The 24,084-nt window shown below is 41.5% G+C and overlaps 1 non-coding gene across 1 annotated transcript; it reads right to left on the bottom strand.

Annotated features, from left to right (window-relative positions):
• Positions 1-6,154: 6,154 nt before the first annotated feature.
• On the bottom strand, positions 6,155-6,229 carry Trnas-uga. The gene has a single exon. It is a non-coding gene; the product is annotated as a tRNA-Ser (tRNA).
• Between the last annotated feature and the right edge of the window lie 17,855 nt (positions 6,230-24,084).

Here is a 24,084-nt window from a genome sequence, read left to right as displayed (position 1 = left end):
CTGAGGAAAAGCAAAGTGCATGTGGTGGTGGGCACGATCGATGCATTCTTGTGTTGACCAATTGTACCTTGCAGAATTACGAGATCAGTCACAGAGTGCCACGAGGACACTCCCCAGACCGTAACGCTCCCTTCTCCGGCCTGTACCATCCCGACGATTGTTGCACGGTGTTTTCTTTCAGAAGTTTAACGTCATATACGGCAACAGACATCTGGCAAATGGAACATAAAACGTGAATCACTTGAAATGGTCACGTGAGGCCACTCAATGAACGCCCAGTTGGGGTACTTCCGAGCAGATTTCAGCCTTCGTCGACGAACGGCAGTCAGAATGAGTGCATGAAGCAGTTCCGTAAGCAGTAACGTTCGCTGTATGGTCGTTGTAGAGAGACTGTTGGTAGCCCCTTGGTTCATCTGGGTGGTCTGTTTCTCAACAGTTGCATGTCTGTTCACCCGTACATATCTTCAGCCGTCGTTCACCCCTGTCATCAATGTCTCGTGATGGACCACAGTTGCTTCATCTCCGGTTTTGGATAGCACCATTCTGCCATGCCCGGTATTCTTTAATCACTGCCGAACGCGAACAGATTCCAAACTTAGCTGTTTCCGAAACGCTTCCACCCTGGATCCAAAAGTCGATGATCATGCTCTTTTGGACGTCAGATAAATCGCTCCGTTTCTTCATTACAACAGCTGCACTGCTTTCCGCATCCCCTCGACAGGCTTCGTGTACCGTCCACTGCTAGTGCCACCACTTGCCGTCTGTGAGTGGTTATTGGTTGTTGACGACGATTATGGGCGTTGGTCACATTAATGTCACTGTATCGTGTAAAAGCCTATTATGGACTATGTTTTACACTCACATATTATATTTTTGGAGATCTGTCGAAATCGGCATTGATCCACCAACAGAACCCTTAAGAAACTCAGCTACTCTCTTCGGCCAAGAGATCTAGAACGCCAGTGCCCATGTTGATGTAGTATTCTTTGGCTTTAGAAAGGAGTCTTATAGAGTTCCACACTCATTTAGCGAGCAAAATACGAGCTCGCGGAATATGAGACAGATTTGTGATGAGGTTCAGTACTTCCTTGCAGACAGAACTCAATACTCTATCTTATCATAAAAAAATTGATGGATGTAAAGGTAATATCAGGAAAACTCCAAAGAATGTGTGGTAGGATCATTCCTGTTGACAGTATACATAAAAGATCTTCTGAGCCACGATCTGCAGAGGATGGATGACTGGTGCAGGGCTGCCAATTGACCCAGGACATAGACAAATGTAAGGTATTATGAATGAAATTCACTGTGAAAACTTCCTGGCAGATTAATACTGTGTGCCGGACCGAGACTCGAACTCGGGACCTTTGCCTGGCAAGTGCTCTACCATCTGAACTACCGAAGCACGACTCACGCCATGTCCTCACTGCTTTACTTCTGCCAGTACTCGTCTCCTACCTTCCAAACTTTACAGAAGCTCTCCTGCGAACCTTGCAGAACATGGCTAAGCCATGTCCCGCAATATCCTTTCTTTCAGGAGCGCTAGTTCTGCAAGGTTCGCAGGAGAGCTTCTGTAGAGTTTGGGAGGTAGGAGACGAGGTACTGGCAGAAGTAAAGCTGTGAGGATGGGGTGTGAGTCGTGCTTGGGTAGCTCAGTTGGTAGAGCACTTGCCCGCGAAAGGCAAAGATCCCGAATTAGAGTCTCGGTCCGGCACACAGTTTTAAACTGCTAGGAAGTTTAATATCAGCGCACACTCCGCTGCAGAATGAAAATCTCATTCTGGAAAAATCCACTATAGTTCGATTATACTATTGACAATAAGTCACAGGGATTGCTGTAAAACATCTAGCAGCAAGCAGCTAGCGAGATCTAATGCGTAATCACCACACAAAACAAATTATGGGAAAGGAAGACGTGAGCCTGTGATTTATTGGAAGAATCTAAAGGAAATGTAACTCATCCATAAAAGTAGTGGCATATTCTACCGATTATTGAATGTTGTTCATCAGCCTGGGATCATTTCCAGGTTGGATTAATCGAAGAAATAGAGAAGATCCAATGAAGAGCGACACCTTTCACCACACGATTATTTAGTCATAACAAGAACGTTATGGAGATGCTCAACAAATTCCAGTGGCAGGTGCTAAAATAGAAGCTTTGTACATCGAGGTGAGGTTTTCTATTGAAATTCTTAGAGAGTAAGTTGCAGGAAGAGTGAGGTGACATACTATTTCCTTCTACATACATCTTATGAAATTATCGCAACGAGAAAAGCAATGAAATTAGAGCTGATGTAGTCGGTTACTGTCAATAATCCGGAATGAGATTTTTCACTCTGCAGCGGAGTGTGCGCTGATATGAAATTTCCTGGCAGATTAAAACTGTGTGCTGGACCGAGACTCGAACTCTGGACCCGAGTTCGAGTCTCGGTCCGGCACACAGTTTTTATCTGCCTGGAAGTTTCATACTGTCAACAATATTTCCCAAGCGCTAATCGCGAATAGAGCACGTGCTGTGTCCAGGCCTTGTGCCTACTGAGCCAGCAACCAACAGGTTATGCTGGCACAGACGTCACAGGGGATGCTTTTAAGACGAGAGACAATGTATGGCTGTGCTCTGTCTGGCCACCAGGCAGCAACCCAAATGCAGCCAGAGGTCACTGGCCCCACAGACTTTCTTTCCTCTGCCAGCCACATGGCCAAAAGTAGGACTTGCAGTATCCTGGTGCCCGGGTAGTATTTAGGACAGCACCTGGGCTGTGCTCCACCAGTTCACTCTGAGTGAGTTTCCTGAGCCAGACTGCAATTGAGAAAGCATTCCCACAAACAGAATCTGCTCTGTAGCCGCTGCCACGATGGCGCCATCGTCCACACCGACCTCGCCTCTAGGAACTGCCAGGTATGGACCTACACATTCATGGTCTCCACATCGAAGAAACATGCTCTCTGACGTGACATACAATTTGACTTAGTACTATTTATCACTGCTTTTCATCAGCAAGTCGTCAGACTTAAAATTTCATGCAACCTTTTGGGACTTTCGCTCATCCTCTTGGGACTTCAACTTTTTCTTGTCGTCTTACGACTATAACTTTTGAAGATCCCTTCTGGACTTCGGCACGCTTAGTGCATGGACAGTGAATTTTGAAGCTTTCAATTTACCATGACATTTTCAAGTCTTCAGATTGTATTAACGTTCTTTCAATGTTGAATACGTGACTTGTTTTCAATTATTAGTTCAAAACTACACTACTGTCCATAAAATTGCCACACCAAGAAGAACTGGAGATGATAAATGGGTATTCATTGGACAAATATATTATACTAGAACTGACTCGTGATTACATTTTCACGCAATTTGGGTGCATAGATCCTGAAAAATCAGTACCCAGAACAACCACCTCTGGCCGTAATAACATCCTTGATACGCCTGGGCATTGAGTCAAACAGAGCTTGGATGGCGCGTACAGCTACAGCTGCCCAAGCAGCTTCAGCACGACACCACAGTTCATGGAGAGTAGTGACTGGCGTATTGTGACGAGCCAATTGCTCGGCCACCATTGACCAGACGTTTCAAATTGGTGAGAGATCTGGAGAATGTGCTGGCCAGGGCAGCAGTCGAACATTTTTGTATCCAGAAAGGCCCGTACAGGACCTGCAACATGCTGTGATGCATTATCCTGCTGAAATGTAGGGTTTCGCAGGGATCGAATGAAGGGTAGAGTCACGGGTCGTAACACATCTGAAATGTAACGTCCACTGTTCAAAGTGCCGTCATCGCGAACAAGAGGTGACCGAGACGTGTAACCAATGGCACCCCATACCATTACGCCAGGTGATATGCCAGTATGGCGATGACGAATACACGCTTTCAATGTGCGTTCACCGCCATGTCACCAAACACGGATGCGACCATCATGACGCTGTAAACAGAACATGGATTCACCCAAAAAAATGTCGTTTCGCCATTCGTGCACCCAGGTTCGTCTTTGGGTACACCATTGCAGGCGCTCCTGTCTGTGATGCAGCGTCAAGGGTAACCGCAGCCATGGTCTCCGAGATGATGGTCTATACTTTCGCAAACATCGTCGAACTGTTGGTGCAGATGGTTGTTGTCTTGCAAACGTCCCCATCTCTTGACTCAGGGATCGAGACGTGGCTGCACGATCCGTTAGAGCCATGCGGATAAGATGCCTGTCATCTCGACTGCTAGTGATACAAGGCCGTTGGGATCCAGCACGGCGTTCCTTATTACCCTCTTGAACCCACCGATTCCATATTCTGCTAACAGTCATTGGATCTCGACCAACGCGAGCAGCAATGTCGCGATACGATAAACCGCAATCACGATAGGCTACAATCCGACCTTTATCGAAGTGAGAAACGTTATGGTACGCATTTCTCCTCCTTACACAAGGCATCAAAACAACGTTTCACCAGGCAACGCCTGTTGGGCTGCTGTTTGTGTATGAGAAATCGGTTGGAAACTTTCCTTCGTGGCAGCACATTGTAGGTGTCACCACCGGCGCCAACCTTGTGAGAATGCTCTGAAAAGCTAATCATTTGCATATCACAGCATCTTCTTCCTGTCGGTTAAATTTCGCGTCTGTAGCACGTCATCTTCATGGTGTATCAATTTTAATGGCCAGTAGTGTAACTCCCCTCAGAGAATATTGTTTCTATGAGTTACAATAAACTTAATATTCATTTTATATCTGGGTATATTTCCGGCACCGCCTTAGACGGACACTTCAACGGGGAAAAGAGGTATAAGAGTATAGTGGCATCAGAAGTAACGTCCACTAAACAGTGAAAAGTTGTTTGTCGAGTATAAATGTAGATCTAATGAAACATAAACAATGACTAGTTCTTTTCATTCCAATAACTGAGTAAAACATCTGTAAAGTCTTTAAAAACAATCTATTGGGCGAACTGTTCCTGATGACTCAAACTTGCAAAAATTCTTACACTTAACTAGAAAACTTTCCACAGGTACGCCCTTACCTGTACATGAACCAGACTCCAAAAGACTGCCACACTATATTCCGATAAATTTCTTTCAGCCCTTCGGCATGTTTGGCTTCTAGACCTTCATGCTCAGCAATACATCGCACCTGCACCTGAAATAATCCGTCTTCTAGGGATGATTTAACTTTCGCGCACTGCTCCTCTAGCTTTTATTGTCTGCTACTACAGTCGTCGCTAACCTTTTGTTACAGTGAATCGCCATCACTTGAATCCAAACATACAGTCTTCTTACAGTTTCTCTACCTTTTGTTCTAGCTTACAACCTCAAGAAATAACACTTCTATTATATTCCTTAGTGAGTGAGACTTTGTTTTAGTTAAGATCATTTTTAAGATCAGTAAACATGGGGTACACATTTCGAACCAATTGGTTCATACTTCAGAATAACTGCTCTGAGTCTTATTGTAATGCTAGAAAACATTCGGTGCAAAGTTTCCAAGACTGACTGCAACATAATGTTATTACGTACTCGCACTGCCTACTCTAAGTACCTAGACATCTGACAATGTTTGTGCATCAGTTTTCAATTACAGCTAAGCACTAATCTCAAATACAGACCCACACTTCCCTTCAAAATTATCGATTATTATACAGTCCGCCAGAAAAATGAATACACCCTTTGTCAGGTTCTATCGAGAGATCGATATTGTTGTTCGATTTGAGTCATGAGTGTATCGTAGTACGGTCTTTGGCTCAACAGATGTTAGTAGTACTTTCATCTCGGTATTCAGAAAACACAATGGCTGGGGCACGCTTGACATTCGAGTAACGAAAATGTATTGTGAAGTGGTTTTCCAAGTTTGATAATGCCGTTGAAGTGCAACGTCAATGGAGACAGGAGTTTGAAACAGAACTACCAACCTGCTTAACAATTAAACGTATAACTGTCAAGTTTTAATTGCATAGGACGATTTGCGATATCCACAAAGGAAGATCAGCAAGACAGCATTCAGCTACAAGTCCTGCTTCTGCGGCTCTCGTGTTGGAAACGTTTGTTAATATTCCACAGAAGTCTGCTACGCAATGTGCATATGAAGTGGGGGTTAGCAGTACTAGTCCAGAATGAGATTTTCACTCTGCAGCGGAGTGTGCGCTGATACGAAACTTCCTGGCAGATTAAAACTGTGTGCCGGACCGAGACTCGAACTCGGGACCTTTGCCTTTCACGGGCAAGTGCTCTACCAACTGAGCTACCCAAGCACGACTCACGCCCCGTCCTCACAGCTTCACTTCAGCCAGTACCTCGTCTCCTACCTTCCAAACTTTACAGAAGCTCTCCTGCGAACATTGCAGAACTAGCACTCCTGAAAGAAAGGATATTGCGGAGACATGGCTTAGCCAGAGCCTGGCAGAAGTGAAGCTGTGAGGATGGGGCGTGAGTCGTGCTTGGGTAGCTCAGTTGGTAGAGCACTTGCCAGAGAAAGGCAAAGGTCCCGAGTTCGAGTCTTGGTGCGGCACACAGTTTTAATCTGCCAGGAAGTTTCATAGCAGTACCAATGTACGAAGAATTCTGAAATCCGCAAAGTGGAAAGTTTACAATCCACGATTACTGTACGCGATTAATGATGACGATCCTGATCGCCGAATGCAGTATTGCGAAGGGCATCAGCAAATGGTGATTAATGAGGAACAATTTGTGACGAAGAAGAGTGGAGTGACAAGGCACAATTTAAACTTAATGGAACCATGAAACGGCATAACAGTTTGTACTGGGCACCGGAAAATCCGCATGTTTATGTGGATAAAACAGTCTATCTACCAGGGGCTCACGTGTGGTGTGGACTATCATCTAGAGGCTTAGCAGGACCCTTTTTCTTTTATGCTACTGTCACTGGAAAAGGGTACCTGGAAATGTTACGCACCTCAATTTTGCCAGGTATACGTGCGCTTTATGGAGCTGATGAAGTGGTCTTCTACCAACAGGTCGGTGCGCCACCACACTACCACCTAGCTGTACGAGCTTTCCTAGATGACAATTTTCCGGGGCATTGGATTGTACGAAGAGGGCCCACTGAGTTCCCTTCACGGTCGCCAGATCTAACACCTATGGACTTGGGGGAAACTGTGAAAGATAACGTCTATTGACACAAGCAACGCATGCAGGAGGAACTTCGCCAGGGGATTACAGCGACATGTACAGCGGTTTCCACAGTAAAATTGACTGACGTAGTTGCCGCGACCGCTCATCGTTCTGTTATTGCGTATAGCCGCCAGCGGTGAACATTTTGAACATTTAAAGTAACCATGTTCTAAACTAAAGGTTGTACAACATGTGCGATCAATTATTATATGTAAAATAAGCACATAAGTAATACTTTTCCTTTCTTACAGTGGGTATACATTTTTCTGGCGGTCTCGATATTTTGGTATTTTCCGCAAAGCTCGATAGCAACTCGGTTTTCGAATCGTCTTTATATCATAATTCGGCAGATTATTTTTTTTGATCAGAGTAAACCATTTGATCAACAATTACATAAAAAGTCTTAGTTTTTACCTTAGACCTTATTTCGGGCGCGATTTTACATCATCCTTACCCGTATCTTCCACGCCGTACTCTGACAGCTTACATACGACTGCAGTGCTATGTACTCTGGCCAGAGAGTTTCGCTTTTGATCTGAAGATGCTAGACTTGTGCGATGCCGCTACTCTTCTCTAAAAATCTTGCGTACAAGTACATTAATACCGTGCTTCCAAAAATCAGGTCACTACTCTGAAACTCCAAACAAACAAAAGCCATTATTACTTTATTTTGCAGGGCGCATGTACTAAAATTATGACATTGCAGGATTTGTCTTTGTTCTTGATAGCAGAAGTATTTGTTCATTAACACGCGGACATATAAGAATTTCAAATTCTTAGCAGAAATATTGGCAACTGTCATCTGTTGATGGCTAAACGTTCGTCCGCTTATGATACTTCCATTTTACCGTTAAAAAATACTTTCTCAAATGCGACTGTGTTTCACGTACAGAATACGGTTTCAGACTCTTGCTACAATTCATAATAAAAAAACTAACATTCCAGTCATTCTGCATTTTCACTTTTCTTCCCCACTCGAGATACAACGTGAATTCTATTGTAGTTGCTTCCAACATAACGAATTTCTAGAACATAAGAAAAAAACACGAACTTCATTTTACCAAAATCACAAAGTTAACAATATATAATTATCACAGATAATTCTGTACAAGGAGTAAACAGCTAATTTACGCAACGGAGAGCTCATCTGAATAAAATTACTTCTATAGTACGTAGACGACAATCAATTGTTGTTTCTTCTCCATTGTTAATGAAATCTAAAAAGGCGCTTAGATTAAATATTTATGAATAATTAAAATTTTCCCATACCAAGCGTTATGGTCTTCGAACTTTGACTTGAAGAGATGTAATCAGCTTGAAATTATCCTTTCCATTTGTCGTTGCATCTGATCAAATTTCGGGGAATTTTAGATTCGTGAGCAAAATCATTTCAACCTGGATTACAGTACATTGTGATTTTAGTGTGACCGAACGATCTTGCACAATGATTTATCAAAATAGGTGTAATCTCATGCATCTTTACGACCACTCCAATTTAAGTAGATCGCAGTTTTTCCACATATCATCAAATTAATGACCACAGTTCCGTCATCTACTTCTAAATTTACAGCTACGTCTACATAACTACCCTGCAGTTCACAATTAGCTGTCTAGCAGAGGATTCATCGAATCACCTTCAAACTATCTCTCTGCCGTTCCACTCTCGAACAGTGTCCGGGGAAAACGAACACTTAAAAACTTTCCAAGCGAGCTGATTTCTGTTACTTCATTACAATGATCATTTCTCCCTAGGTAGGCGAGCACTAACTTGGCTGGGACTGAAATTTCATGAGAAGATCATGCCGCAACGAAAAACGCCTTTGTTTTAATGATTTCCAGGTAAACTCGCCTGTTATATCCGTGACACTGTCTCTCCTATTTCGCGATAACGCAAAACGAGCTACCATTCTTTGAACACTTTCAACGTACACCGCCACACGGCGTAGCAGAAGGGGATTGACAAGTGTGATGTAGGTAGTCTCTTTAGCAGACCTGTTGCATCTTCTAAATGTTGTGCCAATAAAGCGCAGTCATTGGATCACGTAACCCACAACATTATCTATGTCATCGTTCTGGTTTAAGTTAGTAGTAAGTGTAATCCCTTAGTATTTAGTTGAATTCGCATCTGTGTGATTTATCGAGTAACCGAAATTTAGCGTATTCCTTTTAGAACTCTCGTGGATGACTTCACAGATTTCATTATTTAGAGTCAAAGACGACTGTCGCATCATACAAACACCCCGTCCAAATCGTTTTGCAGTTGGCTTTGATCATCTGCAGATCGTTGTAATGACTTAAGAGGATTCAGAGCTGGCTTCGAAAGTTTTAAGTGTTCGTTTTTCCCGGACGCTGTTCGAGAGTGGAACTGCAGAGAGATAGCTTGAAGGTGATTCGATGAATGCTCTGCTAGGCACCTAATTGTGAACTCTATATTCCTTACTCATCTTTGGACATCTTTATGAGCTGTAGGAACATTTTTAATAAATCAATATGCAAGCAATTCAGAATTAGAGGCCTTATTTGATTGAGACAGATGTTGACAGATGTGAAAATTACCGAACTATCAGTTTAATAAATCACGGCTGCAAAATACTAAAGCGAATTCTTTACAGATAAATGGAAAAACTGGTAGAAGCCGACCTCGTGGAAGATCAGTTTGGATTCCGTAGAAATATTGGAACATGTGAGGCAATACTGACCCTACGACTTATCTTAGAAGATAGATTAAGAAAAGGCAAACCTACGTTTCTAGCATTTGTAGACATAGAGAAAGCTTTTGACAATTTTGATTGGAATACTCTCTTTCAAATTCTGAAGGTGGCAGGGGTAAAATACAGGGAGCGAAAGGCTATTTACAATTTGTACAGAAACCAGATGGCAGTTATAAGAGTCGAGGGACGTGAAAGGCAAGCAGTGGTTGGGAAGGGAGTGAGACAGGGTTGTAGCCTATCCCCGATGTTATTCAGTCTGTATACTGAGCAAGCAGTAAGGGAAACAAAAGAAAAATAAGGAGTAGGAATTAAAATCAGTGGTAAAGAAATAAAAACTTTTGAGGTTCGCCGATGACATTGTAATTCTGCCAGAGACAGCAAAGAACCTGGAAGAGCCTGAACGGAATGGACAGTGTCTTGAATAGAGGATATAAGATGAACATTAACAAAAGCAAAACAAGGATAATGGAATGTAGTCAAATTAAATGGAGTGATGCTGCAGGAATTAGATTAGGAAATGAGACGCTTTAAAGTAGTAAATGAGTTTTGCTATTTGGGGAGCAAAATAACTGATGATGGTCGAAGTAGAGAGGATATAAAATGTAGACTGGCAATGGCAAGGAAAGCGTTTCTGAAGAAGAAAAATTTATTAACATCGAGTATAGATTTAAGTGTCAGGAAGTCGTTTCTGAGAGTATTTGTAAGGAGTGTAGCCATGTATGGAAGTGAAACATGGGCAATAAATAGTTCGGACAAGAAGAGAATAGAAGCTTTCGAAATGTGGTGCTACAGAATAATGCTGAAGATTAGATGGGTAGATCTCATAACTAATGAGGAGGTTGTTGTTGTGGTGGTCTTCAGTCCTGAGACTGGTTTGATGCAGCTCTCCATGCTGCTCTATCCTGTGCAAGCTTCTTCATCTCCCAGTACCTACTGCAGCCTACATCCTTCTGCATCTGCATAGTGTATTCATCTCTTGGTCTTCCACTACGATTTTTACCCTCCACTCTGCCCTCCAATACTAAATTGGTGATCTCTCGATGTCTCAGAACATGTCCTACCAAACGATCCCTTCTTCTAGTCAAATTGTGCCACAAACTCCTCTTCTCCCCAATTCTATTCAATACCTCCTCATTAGTTATGTGATCTACCCATCTAATCTTCAGCATTCTTCTGTAGCACCACATTTCGAAAGCTTCTATTCTCTTCTTGTCTAAACTATTTATCGTCCACGTTTCACTTCCGTACATGGCTACACTCCATACAAATACTTTCAGAAACGACTTCCTGACACTTAAATCTATACTCGATGTTAATAAATTTTTCTTCTTCAGAAACGCTTTCCTTGCCATTGCCAGTCTACATTTTACATCCTCTCTACTCCGACCATCATCAGTTATTTTGCTCCCCAAATAGCAAAACTCCTTTACTACTTTAAGTGTCTCATTTCCTAATCTAATTCCCTCAGCATCACCCGACTTAATTCGAGGTATTGAATAGAATTGGGGAGAAGAGGAGTTTGTGGCACAACTTAACTTGAAGAAGCGATCGGTTGGTTGGACATGTTCTGAGGCATCAAGAGATCACAAATTCAGCATTGGAGGGCAGCGTGGAGGGTAAAAATCGTAGAGGGAGACCAAGAGATGAATACACTAAGCAGATTCAGAAGGATGTAGACTGCAGCACGTACTGGGAAACGAAGCAGCTTGCACAGGATATAGTAGCATGGAGAGCTGCATCAAACCAGTCTCAGGACTGAAGAACACAACAACAACATTATTTGATTCTCGATGGATTTTACAAAGCACGAATGTATTCTCATTTCTGAAAGAGTTTTGATTATTATCTACGACTTTGATTGCGCCAAAAGAGGAAAATCCCAGCCTGTTTTGTTTGAGTGGCGTTATCTGTTGTGTCAGCACATATGCGGCACACAGCCGGGGAGCGAATTAGCGCGGCTAACAGATGGCACAGGTGCTTCGTCATCGTTCTCTCCACCTGCACGACTTGCACTAATGGACGCGGTGTACAACTAGAGTACCGTCTGCAAAACCTACTTTTCGATTGCGCAAGAACATGTAACATAGTTTGCAATAAGCTAGTATCTTTCAGTTCGACATAATATAGAGGTGCAGAGGAACTTTAACACCCTCGAAACAAATATCACATGTACCGAGTTCATTTGTTTGAGTTGTTTCTAAAATAATGTTACTTTGCACTTGTAACATTAAACCTGTGGAAGTGTTTCGATGCACTACTACGTCTGAAATTGCTGTGCTGTTCGGCTGATGTTTCGTAATGTCCGCTAAAGCTTTCTAACCGTTTAACGCAAATTCGTGGTTGGATCCTTTGTAAGCGGCCGACCTCCTTTCCTACTCTCCACCAATATGCGCACCAAAGTGCTGTGTCACCTAACGACCTCGCCGTCTACCGGACGTTAAAATATAATCACGTTTCTTCTTTAAGTCATGTTCCGATTGCAGATGTTCATCGGGAAATGAGAACGGGTACTCGCTTAGCGAGATCTTGACTACCCGACACCAACACGCTACATGTATCAACAGCTGGACCTAGTGTCAAAGGCACAAGGAGAGTTCTGCCGCCTCCTACCCATAATAGGGCAAGAGAAACCAAACTACATCTACATGATTACTCTGCAGTTCACTGTTAAGTTCCTGTCAGAGGGTTCACCGAACCACATTTAAGCTATTTTTCTACCGTTCCACTTTTGAACGGCGTGCGGGAAAAACAAACATTTAAATCTTTCCGTATGAGCTCTGATTTTTCTTATTTTATTATGATTATCATTTCTGCCTATTTAGATGGGTACCAACAAAACATTTTCAAACTCTGAGGAGAGAGCAGGAAACTGAAATTTCGTGGGAGGATCCTGCCACAACGAAAAACGCCTTTGTTTTAATGATTGCTATTTCGATTCGCGTATCATACCCGTGGCACTCTCTCCCCTGTTTCGCGACAGTACGAAACGAGCTGCCATTCTTTGAACTTTTTCGATGTGCTCCGTCCCTGCTACCCGATGCGGATCCCACGCTGCTCAGCAATACTCCAGAAGACAAGCGTAGTGTTGAGCAGTCTCTTTGGTAGACCTGTGGCACTTCGTAAGTGTTCTGCCAATAATTTGCAGTCTTTGGTTTGCTTTCCCCACAACGTTATCTATGTGATCGTTTCAATTTAAGTTATTTGTAACTGTACTCGCTAAGTATTTAGTTCAATTTACAGCCTTTAGATTTGTGTGACTTATCATGTAACCGGAATTTAACAGATTTCTTTAGCACTCACGTGGATGATTTCACGTTTTCATTATTTAGAGTCAGTAGCCAGTTTCCGCGCTAGCATACATCTTGTTTAAATCATTTTGCAATTAGTTTTGACCATTTGATGGGTTGACAAGACTGCAAATGACAGCATCATCTGCAAACAATCTAAGAGGGCTGCTCAGACTGTCTCCTAAATAGTGTATGTAGATCAGGAACAGCAGACGGCCTATAACACTTCTTTGGAAAACGACAGGTATCACTTCTGTTTTACTGGATGATTTTTCGTCATATACCACGAATTGTAACCTTTCTGACTGCAAATCACAAATCCTGTCGCGTAACTGAGACGATACTCCATAGGTATGAGGTCTGACAAGAAGTCTTTTCTGAGAAACGGTGTTAAAAGCCCTCTGGAAATCTAAAAATACGAAGTCAATTTGACACCCCATGTCGATAGCACTCATTACATCGTGAGAATAAAGAGCTAGTTGTGTTTCACGTGAACGATGTTTACTGAATCCGTTCTGACTAGCCGGCCGCGATGGTCGAGCGGTTCTAGGCGCTTCAGTCCGGAACCGCGCGACTGCTACGGTCGCAGGTTCGAATCCTGCCTCGGGCATGGATTTGTGTGCTGTCCATAGGTTAGTTCGGTTTAAGGAGTTCTAAGTTCTAGGGGACAGATGACCTCAGATGTTAAGTCCCATAGTGCTCGGAGCCATTTGAACCATTCGTTCCATTTGTCAATAAACCTCTTTCTTCGAGGTAAGTAATAATGTTCGAACACAGCATATGTTCCAAAATCCTACTGCAAATCAACGTTGGTGATGGGGATCTGCAATTCAATGGATTACTTCCTGTTTTGGGTATTGGTGGGACTTGTGCAACTTACCAGTCTGTGGATACGGAACTTCCTACGAGCGAGCGGTCGTGTGTCATTGCTAAGTATGGAGCTCTTGTGTCAGCGTACTCTGAAAGGAACCTGATTCGTGTACAATTTGGTTAGCATGTTTTGCGTTCATTAAGTGACTTGAGCAACTTCGCTACACCGACGACATCTACTAAGTTACTCATGTTGGCAGTTGTAGGATGTTTGACATTAGAGCGGATTATTACAACCGTGGTTACTCGCGGTCAACAACAGGATGTGCTGTGCAATGTGTCCATGTTGATACTATAGCAATGTGTAGTAGCCTAATAACCTGTTATCAGTGTTATTCTACGTGTAACTAATGTTCATAGTGCGTTTTAGCGGCAGAACGCATGCCTTGTACCTTAATTCATATACAGGTTTAGAGTGCAGTATTACGGTAATTCGCCTCCATCTCTTCTGTGGCATCCGCCGAGAGGTCGGATATAGACTTGTCTTCTGTGGGCTCGTGTCTATTTATAGTTTATGTTTTGGGTATTACCAGGATAATACGCCAAATACGTGTGCTAAACCCTCAGTATCAAACGTATTGCAACCCTGGGAAAGCCACTGTGGGGGCTGTCGTATGAATTCCATATTATCATACATACACTGGTTAAATGCTCAGCATTCAGGAAGAGTAAGCACATTGCAGAAAATACCGTTCTTGTGCAACACAACTAGTTCTTTATTCTCATGAAGAAATGGGTGCTATCGACAGGGGATCTCAAATTGATAGCATATTTTTAGATAGGTTTTTGACACCGTGCCTCAGAAGAGAATTCTAATCCAATTGCGTACCTATGGAGTACCGTCTCATTTGTGTGAGTGGCTTCGTGATTTTCTGTGAGAATGGTCACGTTTCGCAGTAATCGGTGGAAAGTGATACAGTAAAACATAAGCAATATCTGGCATTCCCCAAGCTAGTGTTATAGGTCCTTTGTTGTTCCTTATCTACATAAACGATTTAAGAGACAATGTGAGTAGCGCTCTTAGATTGTGTGCACATGAAGTACTCATTTACCGTCCAGTAAAGTCATCAGAAGATCAAAACCAATTGCAAAGTGCTTTAGAGAAGGAATTTGTATGGTGTGAAAAGTGGCAATTGACACTAAATAATGAAAAGTGTGAGGTCACCCTCATGAGTACCTGCTAAAAGGAATTCGTTACTTTTCTCTTACACGATAAACGACACAAATCTGAAGGCCGTGAATTCAAGTAAATACTTAGGGAGTACAATTACGAATAACTTAAGCTAGAACGATCACATAGACAATGTTGTGGGGAAGGCGAACCAAAGACTGTGATTTACTGATACATCATTTAGAAGGTGCAATAGAAGCCTACATCTCACTTGTCCGTTCTGTGCTAGAGTACTGCTGTGCGGTGTGGACATCGAAAAAATTCGAAGGGCAGCTCGTTTTTTACTGTCGCGAAATAGGGGAGAGTGTGTTATGGGTAAGATACACGAACCAGTGGTGGCAATCATTAAAACGAAGGCATTATTTGTTCCGGCGAGATTTTTTTCACAAAATTTAAATTACCAACTTTCTCCTCCGAATGCAAAAACATCTTGTTGACGCCCACCTACATAAGGAGATTATCGCAATGAAACAAGAGGAATCAGAGCTCTCACCGCAAGACTTTCGTTTTCTTTTTGCCCACGCGCTGTTCGATAATGGAACGGCAGAGAAATAGTGTGAAAGTGGTTCGATGTACCCTCTGCCAGGTGCTTAGTTGCCAGTTGCATGTTAGTCACGTGAATATAGACGTATATTACTATGAGAACCATTTCCAATGAAATCGGTTTTAATCTGTAGATCAACTTACTAGGAGCTGCGAGAAAGCCTCGTTTCTTCTCGTTCGCCTACGGTAGCCGTTAAAAACTGGTTTTAGAATTGAAAAACCCGTCAAATACTAAATACGTTATAATAATAAATGAGAAGCACCAGTTTGCTTTTGTTCTACAATATTACTTTTATTGCTAACCGGTTCTCGGCTTACAAGGCCATCTTCAGACATTTACTTGTAAGCCGAAAACCGGTTAGCCATAAAAGTAATATTGTAGAACAAAAGCAAACTGGTGCTTTTCATTTATTATTATAATGTTGTTATACCAAGAACCGACGGAAGATTCTGTTAATATGACTAAATCCGTTCTATAATCGTGTTCTTAGTGGCAAAGAATCTCAAAGCTAAAGATACCAATTGCGAAATTTGTACTGTATACTTACGGAATCTCGTCGTCAACGTCTTCCTTAACAAGGCACAGCCTACTGCCTTTACCCAACTGTTTTTCTATTCCGCTTGTAGTTCAGGATCTAGGTGAATTCTACGACTTGTCATTCTCATGAGGTGTTGTCTCCAATTTTCATGATACTTTTGAATCTTTTTAGTGCTGAAAATATATAATTCTGTTCAGATGTCTTCATTTATACATAACTATGTCTCTTCACGTGCAGCCCTTCGTCCTCCCGAGGCGGAATTCTATTGTATTTTTTCTTAATTTTTTGGTAACGCCGTTTCCGCTTCCGTAGGATAAGACAGGAGCCGCCATCACTTCATAAATTTCTTGGTGATCTCTTATTGTAGTTTATGGCTCATTACTCTGCTAACTGTACCACTGGGAACTTGAAATCTGTAATTTTTAATATTGGAGTCAAAATCAAAACGTAAGTTGCAGCCCATGTAAGAGAGTCGAGAGACTTGTTCTGAAACTGAATTATCTAAAACAGTTTTTGATCTGACTGTATATTTCCCTTGCATTGCCAATACTTTCGTTTTATTACCATGAATTTTAAATTGCTTGCATATTTCTTTCAGCTGGTATACTGAACATTGTGCGTCTTTCTCATTCTTGTGAATGATAACGATAACATCAGCAAACAGAAGAACATTTGTGATCGTAATTCCTTTGTTTGTATTACATTTTCATTTACAAAGAGTGAAGTCACTGTAAATATCAGAATGAATAGCAGATGTCACGTCCTTTCTTACACCTTCGTTAATACCTATTTCTTCTAATACATACCTACCTATGTTTGTTACAAAGCGTGTATTTTTAAAGACTTTTCACTACCTCTGTTAGGTGATAAAGGTTATCCACATTCAGGGGCAATCTTCCTTTGGCTATCATGACTGACGTGGTCGAAAGTCTGCTCAAGTCCAAAATGGCCATATGTGTTTCTCGATTAACATCACTGTGTTTTTCTAAAATCTTCTTAATTACAAAATGAATGTATGATATGATATAAATCAATTTCGTTTCCCAGAAATAACGGCTTCTGTAATATTTTTCTTGTGGTCATTAACTATCGTTGAGTATAGCTAGTAGCCAGAGTTCAGAAGAATGACGCCACGATAGTTTCAGTAGATATGTTGTGCATCATTGCTGTCCTTTGTGTAGGACTGATAACACGGATGTGCACGGCGCTGACAGAAGTTGAAGGCGGGCTGTGCTATTTGCCATGACGATTTTCTGGAAGTTTTGGCCCTAAATGTGAATGAAGTTACGAATTTGATAAATGTATTCAGTCTCTGTAATATCGATAAAATCATATTCTTTGTAAGACTGTGTTTGACACCGGCGATGTCGGTCAGAGAAGTTAACTTTGCTTTGTCAGAGTACGTCGGATAACAGCAGTAGCAGAGTGTGTTGAACAGTCTGGCAAAGTATTTGATTTGAAAAGAATGGAAGCTGGTCTGCTGTGTTGCGGAGGCAGCATTATTCAAAAAGTATTTTGTAATAATATGTTTTAAGGAAAGATAGTGAGAAAATGAAATTATATTGATGAAAGAATGATAAAAGTCAACTTTTAAGGTAATTTAGTTTTTTATATTTGTAACTGTGTAGCTTCTTGTTGCTAGAACATTGCGTATGGTTGAAGTTTGCTGTAGAAATTTTGTAACAGAGGATATGGTCCTGTCTTATAGTTGAAACAAGTGTCAGGGGAGGCAATAGTACACAGGGGAGTTATTAAGAAATATTTTGCTAACTTGTCTAGACGTGAGGACCTTACGAGAAGGTGTATTGTTGTTGTAGCTTAATGAAGCAGAGCTAAACTTGTAGCCTTTCTTCTCATTTAACAGTAGTTAAGATTAGTTTCCCATTTTCATTTATGCTACGGTCGCAGGTTCGAATCCTGATTCGGGCGTGGATGTGTGTGATGTCCTTAGGTTAGTTAGGTTTAAGTAGTTCTAAGTTCTAGGGGACTGATGACCACAGATGTTAAGTCCCATAGTGCTCAGAGCCATTTGAACCATTTTCATTTACTTGCTCAATCGCATTGCACATCGCGAACAGTGTATTGACAAGCGGTTATGAAAACTGGCAATATACTATCTTGCACTGCACATAGCAAGTACGATTAATGAAATTTGATTTTTAACAGTCACACCATTATTCCTAGTAGCAACAAGTTGCGGATCAGATGAGTGTTCGGTGCCCACAGGTAGGCCAATAAATTTAAGTACCACCAAAGTTCATGTTCCAATGTAAGGCACGGTGTTTGGCAGAGTGTATTTGTGAAAATAATATCAGTATCACTTCAGAAGTTTTGCACCAGTAAAAGATCTTGTGAATTTTCATACAGTTTTATCAGAAAGTCAGATGCGTAAATTTTTATGTTAATTTGCTATTTAATTACAATAACAGTACCGGTACAGTGATTTTTTGTAAGACTAACGATAAAGATTAGTAATATTCAGGGCCAACATTTTTAAATGAGTAATTTTGTTTTGCACTGAGATGGCGTATGTAAATTTCATTGAAAACGGATTGCCCTCTCACAGACCAATTGTTTGATGTACGGGCTAGTGTGTATCTTGCATTGTGTAGCGTGAGATCCTCAAATTTCCCTTTAAAAATAAATTTTCACATAGTTACGAACTTCACATTGACGAACAGGAGGTTAAAAAAATAAGTTGCTTCCAAAAATGATCGTCCGTTTTCCGTGACCAACGAAATGATGAGGAAAACTATCCAAACAATTAGTGGTAACCGTCTTTTCAGGATGTATCATTTGTTGGACAACTACTTGCATGTTTCTCGGATTGTAAGTAATTTGGTACCAATAGTTCTGTGCTCGTTGGGTTAACACTCATGTGATAGAATTATATTCAGAGGGAGTTAAGTAACTCATGAAGAGAGATGATAAATGCTTAAATCTGACTGGTGATTATGTAGAGAAGTAATGCAAACATCTATAGTAAATCCCCACTAATTCCTTCCCTTCCTGACAAAAAATAAATAAATAAAAAATTGAAACGTATGTGAATTCCTAAGGGACCAAACTGCTGAGGTCATCGGTCCCTAGACTTACACATTGCTTAAACTATCTTACACCACACACACCCATGCGGGAGGACCCGAACCTCCGCGGTAGGGGCTGCGCAATCCGTGACATGGCGCATCAAACCGCGCGGCCACTCCACGCTGCTTCCCTTCCCCTCCTATTCACCTGTAAGCCGGAAAGGTTCCGGATGGTAAAACCATGAAAACATTGGTATAGGTTTAAATGTTGATGTGTCACTTAATAATCGTTCTTCTGTTTACACTCTTGAAGTAGCTAACTAATTCGTATGAGCATGAAGATTTATTACGTAACTGTCTACAGATGTTCATTCTGAGTGGAGATTTAATTCACACTCAATCTTTTTCCAAACATGTTTAAACATCCGATGACTCGTGACTTCATCTACTCCGAGGCTCCCCTTAAATCCAAGCGCCGTGCCCCGCTCAAGAAGTGCCTCAAACAAACAACAATGCAACACAAAACAAATGTTTGACCATATAAAAATGTCCTTCGCATTAAAATGACTCTTTCATGTATTTTTTAAACATCATTAACATTATTATAATATTCGCTGTAGAACCTTTTTTTTATCATTTATATACGGCGACGAGAGTTCTAACTAATAAAAAAATTAATTCTTTTTAATTTTACTATTCACGCTTAAATATTGTACGTGGTGGGAGATTATGATTACTTTTATATAGCTATAACAATGAAATCCTACACGAAGCTGAAATGCGATCGTACTGCACCTTTTGTTCATAAATTGTTATCAAGAATACTTTCTTTCGTATGAAATGCTAATGACATAAAACACTGTAATACTCCATAATTTACTACGTAAAAAGTCTTAAACTTAAGAAAAGAGGCGCCACTGCCTACAGAAACTTCATACGCCTAATGATTACGCGACTAATCCAGAATTAAATTTCGCAAAAAATTCTGTATCTTCACAGGCTGACAATGAATAACATACATATCTGTGTTGTGTACAGGGACACAACAATTTAGAAACCTGCTCAGTTTGCTTTCTCAAGCTTACATAATGAGTTACGCTAAATTCTATCTCTTTGATCGCTTAAAAGGGTATTAAAATGCGGTAGTGTATACATCAAGTTTGTTAAATGTTTGAATTTGCATTGCAAACTTCAACGCATTTAATCCAATCGCACATTTTTGTGATATCATTACATATCTTCTGAACTCTGGCTACTAGCTATATTCAACGATAGTTAATGACCACAAGACAAATATTACAGACTAAAAATACACGCTTTGTAACAAACATGGGTAGGGATTTATTAGAAGAAATAGTTATTAACGAAGGTGAAAGAAAAGGACGTGGCAATCTGCTATTCAGTCTGTTATTTACAGTGACTTCACTCTTTGTAAATGAAAATGTAATATAAACAAAGGAATTAAGATTGCAAATGTTCTTCTGTTTGCTGATGATATCGTTATCATTCAGAAGAATGAGAAAGACGCATAATGTTACATTTCAACTTAACTGCTACGTCCACGGTTTGTTAGGTTCATTATTACAGCTGCAGATAACTATTTTAGAAAACATTTATGTGATCCCGACTTTCTACAATTCGGACTAGGACTGGCCCCAATTATACAAGTTTCGCTGTAGTTTTAAGACTTTTCTACTATGTAGTAGATACAATTTCAATATTTCATTTATATCTGTAGCCACTTTCTGGGTTACTCTCGTATTATGTAAACACCAAGCATGGTCTGGAGCACGCCAGAAATCACTGAGGTACGAATTACCAAGCAAAACTTGGTTTAATCTGAAGAGAGTTGAAATTCCAGACGTATTTCCCGAAACAAGTGGGAAAAGTTCGCACCCGCTGGACATGGCTTCGGCTGTGGACAGATCAGAAGACACGTTGTGAACACGTGGCTCACGCTTCGCCTTGAGCTTTCAGTATATCATTATAATGCGGGTTCGAGTCAGCACGGATAACAGAAAAACTAGAACTGTCCAAATCACGGAAGTTTTTACCGGAATCTACTGTTTGCTGTATTAAGAAAACATCTGAAGGCACGCCGTATTACTTACATCCTTATTCACCGGAAAGTGGCAACATGCTTGCAGAATTACACTTGAGACACACCGTAGTTCCTACCACATGCTGCCAGTTCTCTTGCGGGAAATAGTCGTCCAGTTCGTTCTATTTCTGTCTTTCAGTCAGTTTTTCTTGACGACGGTTTTCGTTTTCCGGAGAGTCTGAACACCGGTACGTTGAAACGGATTCTGTCCCGCATACTGCAAAAGCAGATGGTCATATTTTAGTTCGTCTATCGCCTCGTTTTCGCTCGCTTCCTCTATCAAAAAACACTTGTCACTATTGCGTTGTCACTTGGTTGCTCAGATTCCGGTTCACTGGCATCTCTATTTAACCAGCAGCGGATGTTCCGTCATCTTAACAACCAGAAATTTGTATTCTAAACGAATATATTCTTCCTAATCATAACAAAATACCTTAAGGCTAGTTCTATATTTGTTCAAAAATCGCGGATGATTCTCAAGCCCGATTATCCACAGCAGATAATCGGGAGCTTGTCTTGCAACACACTTTCTCAGTGTAAAATACGACACCATGCTGATCCTTTGCGTGATTGTTTCTTACACTGATCTTAGACTACATTCAGTTTTTATTTATTTATTTATTTATTTATTGTTTACACACACGTCTATTTGTAGTTAACTGTGTTCAATCACGTACAGTGAGGTGACAAAAGTCATGGGATAGCGAGCTGTACATATATACAGGATGAGTCACCTAACGTTACCGCTGGATATATTTCGTAAACCACATCAAATACTGACGAACCGATTCCACAGACCGAACGTGAGGAGAGGGGCTTGTGTAATTGTTTAATACAAACCATACAAAAATGCACGGAAGTATGATTTTTAACACAAACCTACGTTTTTTTAAATGGAACCCCGTTAGTTTTGTTAGCACATCTGAACATATAAACAAATACGTAATCAGTGCCGTTTGTTGCATTGTAAAATGTTAATTACATCCGGAGATATTGTAACCTAAAGTTGACGCTTGAGAACCACTCCTCCGCTGTTCGATCGTGTGTATCGGAGAGCACTGCAACATACATCGCGTTTCTACAGAATGATCTGCCAACGTTGCTCGAAAATGTCCCACTGGAAACGCGTCGACGTATGTGGTATCAGCATGATGGTGCACCTGCACATTCCGCAATTAACACTAGGCTGACCCTTGACAGGATGTTCGACGGGCGTTTCATAGGACGTGGAGGACGCATAAATTGGCCAGCCCATTCTCCTGATCTTACACCTCTGGACTTCTTTCTGTGGGGTACGTTGAAGGAGAATGTGTACCGTGATGTGCCTACAACCCCAGAGGATATGAAACAACGTATTGTCGCAGCCTGCGGCGACATTACACCAGATGTACCGCGGCGTGTACGACATTCATGACGCCAGAGATTGCAATTGTATGCAGCAAATGATGGCCACCACATTGAACATCTATTGGCCTGACATGTCGGGACACACTCTATTCCACTCCGTAATTGAAAACGGAAACCACGTGTGTATGTGTACCTCACCCATCATGGTAATGTACATGTGCGTCAGTGAAAAAGACCAATAAAAAGGTGTTAGCATGTGGACGTAATGTGCTGTTCTAGTCTCTTCTGTACCTAAGGTCCATCACCGTTCCCTTTGGATCCGTACGTAATTCGGCGCTCTCCGATACACACGATCGAACAGCGGAGGAGTGGTACTCAAGCGTCAACTTTAGGTTACAATATCTCCGGATGTAATTAACATTTTACAATGCAACAAACGGCACTGATTACGTATTTGTTTATATGTTCAGATGTGCTAACAAAACTAACGGGGTTCCATTTAAAAAAACGTAGGTTTGTGTAAAAAAACGTACTTCCGTGCATTTTTGTATGGTTTGTATTAAACAATTACACTAGCCCCTCTCCTCACATTCGGTCTGTGGAATCGGTTCGTCAATATTTGATGTGGTTTACGAAATTATCCAGCGGTAACGTTAGGTGACTCACCCTGTATATGTTCATATCCGTGTGAATCCCATAGTGGGATAGGACGACATATACAGACGGCGGTAGTATCGTGTACACAAGGTATAAAAGGGCAGTGCAATGATGGAGCTGTCATTTATACTCAGATGGTTCATGTGGAAAGGATTCCGGCTTGATTATGACCACGCGATGGGAATTAAAAGGCTTTGAAACCGAAATCGTAGTTAGAGCTAGGCACATGGGGCATCGTTAGGGAATTCAGTATTCCTAGATCCACAGTGTCGAGAATGTGGCGATATGACCAAATTTCGGTTATCACCCGTCAGCACAGACAACGCAGTGGCCTTCACGTAACGACCGAGAGCAGCTGCATTCGTGTGGAGCTTTCAGTGCTAACAGATAACCAGCACTACGTGAAATAACCACAGACATCAATGTGGCAAGTACGACAAACATGTCTGTTAGGACAGTGAGGCGAAATTTGGCGTTAATAGGCCATGGCAGCAGACAACCGACGCTTGTGCCTTTGCTAACAGCACGACAATGTTTCCAATGGCTCTGAGCACTATGGGACTTAACTTCTGAGGTCATCAGTCCCCTAGAACTACTTAAACCTAACTAACCTAAGGACATCACACACATCCATGCCCGAGGCAGGATTCGAACCTGCGACCGTAGCACGACAATGCCTGCAGCACCTCTCCTGGGCTCGTGACCATATCGGCAAGACGGCTGG

The sequence above is a fragment of the Schistocerca americana genome, chromosome 7, assembly GCF_021461395.2.
Source record: "Schistocerca americana isolate TAMUIC-IGC-003095 chromosome 7, iqSchAmer2.1, whole genome shotgun sequence".
NCBI classification, from domain to species: Eukaryota; Metazoa; Arthropoda; class Insecta; order Orthoptera; family Acrididae; genus Schistocerca; species Schistocerca americana.
The sequence above is the reverse complement of the archived record's forward strand: the minus strand, read 5'-3'. Positions and strand labels throughout refer to the sequence as shown.